We start from the raw sequence: 7,530 nt of genomic DNA on the forward strand, positions 1-7,530 counted from the left end.
GATCTCTCCCTGGTCCACAGGGGTTTCTCGGTGTGACAACTTTACATCTAGTCAAAGACCTAAACGTGTCAAGTCGGCGTCTGACTCCCAGCTCCGTGGTCTCGGGCAGGGAGGTTACTCCGCTCCACACCGAGTGCTCCCTTCTCCGAGGGACGAGGCCACTGACAGTGCGGGGGAGAACCACACAGAGCGACTCTCGCGGACCAGCGCTATCTCCGGTGCCCCACAGACGGAGGAAACGGGGTCTGTGCCCCAAACACTAGCTGCCACCGCGCTTGCAGGTCAGGCCCCGAGGCCTCCCTTCGGGGAGTCCCCGATCTCCTCCGGAGACCCCAAGGACACCTGACCCCTGCTTCCCCGGGAAGAAGCTCTGTGCCCTCTGTGTTGCCCGCCGTTCGGCCTTGAGGGAAGCCTGTCAAGCCTGGGAGAGCGCCTCAGGGCCACCCGGTTCAAGACCCTCACTTCATCCACCCGCTGGCGGGGCGGACCCTCACCCTTCACGCGGCCCGGCCGCCCCGCCCCTCCCCGTGGCAGCCTCTTCACAGGCCGGCCTCGCGAGTACTCACGGCGACCCCGGGCCGCGCGCGGCCGCCGCTGAGGGGACGAGCGGCCCGGGACGCCCCGCGGGGGCGGAGCGGCAGATCAGGGGGCGGGGGCCGGGCCGGGAGGGCGAGGTCGCGCTTCCCCACGCCCCGTCGTTCCGTCACGGGCGCGCTAAGCCACTCTGCGCACGCGCGCGCGGCGATACTGTGACCACGTGGCCCACTCCGGACCAACCACCTAGCGGCCTGCCTCTGGGCGCGCCACTGCTCCGGACGCTAGGCTCGCGGAGCCTGCGCGGTGCTAGCTGGTGGGGTGGGGGTTGGGGGTGGGGAAGGGATGCAATGGCAGGGGAGCTAGTGGGGGACGGGCGCTGCGCCGTGAATAAGGGCTGGTGCGTGGAGCAACAAGAGGGGCTCTGCGGAGAGCCCTCCAAAAGAGACCTTGGCATTTGGCGCCCCGTGCGGTTGGGAGGAATGAACAGGAAGGCAAACCGTGGCTGCCTCTGGGCGTTGGCAGTCGAGCGAGCACATGGAGGTTGAGAGGGGCCTCCTGAGGCCCTGCTGATTCTAAGAATCTCTGGTTTGTAAAGGGAGTCAAACACTTAAGGGTTTTTAAAAATGGTTAAGTTTAGTACATTTACTCCCCCGGCAGCTGCACGCTGGCATTCTATTCAGACAGTGGGGTTGTGAAGGAAAGGGGCAACATAGTAAATGGGACAAGTTCAGGGGGCTGCTTGGCAGGCCTGGCAAACTCAGTGAATACACAGGATGGTTTGATCATGAACTCCTACCACTGCAGGTTGTGGAAGGTCAATTTTACCTTAAGTGAGCCCTGCCCATTGTTTTTATGCATCTAGGATAACACCCTTGAAATGTCAGAGTAATTTTCTATTCCAGACCCCCTCAGAGGCACAACCTTTGGCACAAGACCTTAAAATCCCACGTTGTTATGTTGTTGCCTGCATACCATCATTATTCACTGTAAATCTTTTTTCATCTCTTTAAGAATTTTCAATTACATTTGACATACAATATTATATTCGTTTCAGTTGTACAACCCAGTGATTAGACATTACATAATTTATGTGATCATCCTGATAAATCTCATACCCATCCAACACCACACCTAGTTACTAGAATATTATTGACTATATTCCTTCCCTATGCTATACTTTATATCCCCATGACTATTCTGTAATAACCAATTTGTACTTCTTAATCCCTTCACCTTTTTCACTTACCCCTGAAACCCCCTCTCATCTGGCAACTGTCAAAATGTTTTCTGTATCTATGTCTGTTTCTGTTCTCTTTTGACATTTATTTTGTTTTCTTAGATGCAATTGTTGATATATGTGTATTTATCACCATTTTATTGTTCATATTTTTATCATTTTTTTTTCTTAAATAAGACCCTTTAACATTTTATTGTAATACTGGTTTGGTGGTGATTAACTCTAGATTTTTCTTGTCTGGGAAGCTCTTTATCTGACCTTTGATTCTAAATGACAGTTTTTGTGGGTTTTTTTGGTTAATTTCCACCCGAGGATATTTTTCCATTGATTTTTTTTTTTTTTTTTTTTTTTTTTTTTTTAAGATAGAGGGGAAGGCGGGCAGGGCAGAGAGAGAGAGAGAGAAACCCCCTGCAACCCTGACCGGGGCTGGGGATTGAACCTGAGACCTAACGCTCTAACCTCTGAGCCAAACCAGCTAGAGCTCTGTTTGGCTTTTGTACTGGGAGAGTAGGGGTATGCATTGGGACTGGTAGGGCCTGAAAAGTCCATATTTTAAATATTTTTCAATGAGAGTTATGATCCCTTTTATGGCCTCAGGTTTTAGAGGGTGCTGTCTCTTGTTAGGGTAAGTACCCCTGGTTTTAGGGGTATTTTTTTTTCTTTATTGATTTTAGAGAGAGAGGAAGAGAGAGATGGAAACATCGATGAGAGAGAACACTGATGGGCCGCCCTCCACTCCGCAACCCAGGCATGTGCCCTGACCGGGAATTGAACTAGCAACCTCTTGGTGCATGGGTCAACACTCAACCACTGAGCCACACCAGCCGGGCCATTTTTTAGGGATATCTTGATGGGGATACATTCGTTGCCCTCCCTGGTTTTTCAGTTTTAGGATTGACTTGGATGAGGACAGATTCTGGAATATTATTAATTTCTGATTCAGGGTAAGAAGTTGGTCATCAGACATAACAATAAGGGTTCATTATCTTCTATGCCTAATGTTCCTAGTGTTATGGTAGTCCCTAGACTGGACAAGATGTCCTTCCCTGGAACTACAAGCAAAGCATGATTAGAAGCAAGATTTCTGAGGCAGCAGTGAGGGGTTGAGCTTTGAGGATGCCCATTTACTCCAGAGATCAAACAGGTTTGGGGAGAAAGAGGTCCAGGTGAGGAAGTCAGAGTAGAATAAGCAGCCCCTGTATCTAATAAAAATATAATGGGCTTACTTGCCATGTCAAGGGTTACCTGAGGCTACTCTGGTGGGATGGTATGGATGTTCAGCGGGGAAGGTGGGAGGTCTCAGGCACCATCAATTCTCTGGTGTTTTGACCATCATTGGTTTAGAGGTCCTAGGTTTCCTTCAGTGCTTAGGATAGTTATTTTTCCGTGGCTCTCCTTCTTAGAGAGGGGGCATGGTGCTGGAGGCAGATGTGCCAGAGTCAGTTGTGAGCACTCCTTCTTTGTGTCCTTCTTGTCCACAGAAATAGCTTTGCCCCTTTGATGTCCCTTGTAGCCTGGAGGCCTGGTAACCCTGAGGTGGCCTAGGACTTAAAGCTAACAAGTGGGCCTTTAGTTTCCATTGGGTGGCATTTTGTTCTTCCACTGCCCTGTCTCAGTTGTTAAAAACACAGAAAGTCATCCATACCAGTTGCTCAGTGGGGGTCTGGGTTTCCATGGCTAGTTTCTGTAATTTTCTCCTGATGTCTGGGGCTGCCTGCTGGATAAAATGCATCCCAAAGTGCTGGGCCTCAGCAGACTCAGGGTCTTTATTTGTGTAGTTTTGTAAAGCTGCTGTTAATTGTCCCTGAAAAAGGGTGGGGTTTTCATCCTTTTTCTGAATAACCTCTTATTTTATCATAATTAACAGGTTTAACAGTGCATCTTTTCATCCCCTCTGGCAGTCCCTTCCCTCTTGTCCTTCATCTGACCTGGTTTGATAGACCCAGTTAGGGTCCTGATCTGGGACTGCATCTCTCCCTGGCCAGTATATGTGATGTTGAGCATGATGACTGGCTAATTCATCAGCATAGGTCCTAGTGGCTCCTATTATGCGCTGCTTTTCATCTACAGTGCAGCAGTGGGAGAGAACGATTTAAATCACTCCAAATCAGGTCATAAATCAGTGTCAAGTGACTAAACTCCTCTGTGAATTTACTAGGATTCTCAGAGAACCAACTGAGGTTTTCTTCACAGAGGGCCAGGTCAGACATAGAGAAGGGAACATATACCCAGGTTATTCCTCCATCAGGCTCCTCATTTGCTACTTCCCTCAGAGGTAACATGTTAGGGTTTGGGTGATACTGAGTTCTGTTCCTGGTAGTGGCAGGACTACATGCAGGGGCAGGTGCTAGTGGCTCTCTAGTGGAGGAGAGGTTATATAACAGCTGCACTTTGGGGGACGACAAGGGGAGTGAGCTGGGGGACAAGCTGCTTCATGCTTGGGATGAGTTCTGTGTAATCTGCTGGGGACAGAGGCCATTGTCTTGCTGGGATTGAGAGGAAAGCATCCTCTAATTCATCTGAACCCAGACATTGTGGCAACACACATTCTACAAGACTTCCTTAAGTCCCTATCTTGGTAAAGGGCCATAAACATCTGAATATAAGGTATTTCACTCCATTTGCCTTCATTTTTGCAAAAGAAATCTAACTGGAAAATAGTGTCATAATTCAGAGACCCATTTACAGGCTAGACTTCCCTGTCCCCAAGTTTGTAGTGGGGCCAGGTGACATTATAAGAGAAAATGAGGCACTGTTTCTTTTTATTTTCACCTTTAAAGGTGGCCCAATTGTTAAGGAGACACTCTAGGGGGGAATCTTAGGGCATGCTTTTGGCACCACCCATTTTGTCTCTTTTTACCTGGTTAACACAGCTGGTGACCAATTATGAGACCTCCAGTACCAGGATGCAGGTAGGGCCTAAGACAAAAAGTCAATCCAGTTAAGGAATTGGTCCCAATTAAAAGCAGCCTGGTTGGCAAGAAAGGAAAATATGGCCCTGGCCAGTTTGGCTCAGCAGTTAATAGTGTCGGCTTGAGGTCCAGAGAGACCCGGTTCAGTTCCCGCCAAGGGTGCATACCTGGGTTGCGGTTTGTCCCTGGCCCTGGTTGGGTTGTGTGGGTGGCAACCACTCGATGTGTCCCTTTCACATCGATGTTTCTCCTCTCTCTCTCCCGCTCTATCTGAACAAAAAATGGAAAAAAAATTTCCTCGGGTGAGGAAAATATGGAAAGGGCACAGGAAGTGATTAGGGAGGCGATCCAGCAGGCAGTGGATAAATAGGGGCCACCCAGAATATTAGTTTCCCCTTTGACCAGGCATTGCTGAGGTGAATAGCATGTGAACTGAAACCAGAAAGAGAAACGTGGTAACAGAAGATAAGGTATGACATGACAAGAATGAAGTTTTCAGTCAGTGTGATAAATGCTCCAAATAGAGGACCAGGAGTTATAGTATGAGTCACAATAGTAGCATCTTCCAGGAACCTGAGTAATGTGCCTTGAACCAAGGCAAGAAAGTCGGGTCCCTAATAGAGAGAGGCCTGTGTTTATCCCGTGTCCCGAGGGCAGTTACCAACCATCATGGTGGTGGCCAGATGCCCTGAGGTTAGATTTACTCTGCTCAGAGGACTCAACACCATAGAGGCAAAATGGGGTAGGGGTGGATGGAGAGAGAAGGTCCATTTGGACATCAGGGGTGATTAGGCTCTGACTCACTGGACCCTGTGGCCTAGGAGTCACCCGGGGATGGTTATGTGGGCAAGTTACTCCTTGTCCAGATGGCAGACTTACCTACAGCCCCAGTGTTGATGAGGCATGTGTTGATGAAAGATTTACTCTGCTGCTGACAGGTAATTCACCCCACACCGATGATAAGACATGACAGGAGAGATGAATTAGAGGGAGAGTAAAGGAGAGAATACAACTTCAGATCCCAACTGGCGTGCTGTAAAGTATGTCACTGGAAAGGGACCAGAACCAAGGTGGGTCTACCCCCACATGGTCTGGAATGTGTAAACCATTTGCTCCTAAGTGTACTTGCTTGGGGAAGATAAGACCTTGTGATTTATTATCTGGTTGTAAATTGTTCAACCAGTTTGTTCAGCTATCTGTCTCAGTTTTCCTATTCTAGTTGCCAAGGAAATTTACTAGCTTCTTACTAACCTGCCTCACACCCAGTCAAAAATCCACATGTAACTTTTGACCCCCTTAGAATTTAACTACAGTCATCCCTTATCCCTTGGTATCCACGGGGGACTGGTTCCAGGACTCCTTGAAATATCAAAATCCCTGGATGCTCAACTCCTTTATATAAAGTGGCATAGAACAATATGTACATTCGGCCATCTGCATCTGCAGATTCCGAACCGTGTATCAAAAACTTTTCCATCTGGGGTTGGCTGAATCCACAAATGCGAAACCTGGGGATACAGAGGGTTGACTGTGTATTTTTTTTTCTTTCCTTTATTGATTTTAGAGAGAGAGGAAAGGAGAGGGAGAGGGAGACAGAGAAACATCAATGAGAAAGAACATCGATTGGCCACCTCCTGCACGCCCCTTACAGGGGATTTGGCCCACAACCTGGGCATGTGTCCTGACCAGGAATTGAACCAGTGACCTCTTGGTGCATGGGTCGACGCTCAACCACTGAGCCACACTGGCTGGGCCTGACTGTATGTTTTTGAAAAAGAAAAAATCTGCATGTAAGTGAACTTGAGCAGTTCAAACCTGTGTTGTTCAAGAGTCAATTGTACATATAAAGTAATAGAGTACCCGGGACTAGGAAGTATATCAAGTCTTCAAATAACCTTTTGTTCAATGTTGTTTCATTATAACATTGATGAAGAAAAAAATTTTTCCCCCAGCTGGGCCACTGTGCCTGTGGAGTTGGTACATTCTCCCCATGTCTTTGTGGGTTTTCTCTGGGGACTCTGGTTTCCTCCCAGATTCCAAAAATGTGCATATGAAGTGAACGGCATGTCTCCATTGTCCCAGTCTGAGTGAGTGTGGGTGCAAGTGAATGCTCCTTCCATGGATGGGTGTCCTGTTCAGGGTGTGTCCTGTCTTGTACCCCGAACTATTGGCAGAGGCTCCAGCCCCCCTCGACCCTGAATTGGAATAAGCAGGTTAGATAATCATTCTGTTATTTGTTTTTATTCATTATATATATATATATATATATATATATATATATATACACACACACACACACATATATATGAAATTTATATATATATATTTTAATGTCTAATATTAGAAGTGATTGGGGTCTTTATATAGAAGTTTGGTGATGTTTTATAGCCAGAGATATGCCGATAGGAACTTAATTCTTGTTTATATAAATTAACATATGATAAAATTGGTTTTCTTATATGTTGTTTCACTTAAAATTGCAATTTCTAAGAACTTATCGATGATGTTAAGTGAGGACTTACTGTGGTCCATAAATGGAAGCTATAACTCTGATTATTAAGGTTATTAACCTTAGACATGGCCAGGCCTTCTTTCATTCTTATGAACTGGGTGTCTTGGCTCCTACATACCCTTCTTTTTCATCAGTACTAATGGGGAAAGGCTTATCTTAGATCTATTCTCCTTCCTCACTCCCTCTTTTTAGCTGGACACAGCACACACAAGGAAGGCTTTGGCCCTGAGTAATATAAACATGTCACCTCTGTCCCTCCTGAGCCAACCTCAGTCAAAATTTTCCCAGTGACATTTTTACATTTGGATATCCTCAGCATCTCCTTTCTGACT

The sequence above is a fragment of the Molossus molossus genome, unplaced genomic scaffold (genome assembly GCF_014108415.1).
Source record: "Molossus molossus isolate mMolMol1 unplaced genomic scaffold, mMolMol1.p scaffold_m16_p_1, whole genome shotgun sequence".
Lineage (NCBI taxonomy): Eukaryota > Metazoa > Chordata > Mammalia > Chiroptera > Molossidae > Molossus > Molossus molossus.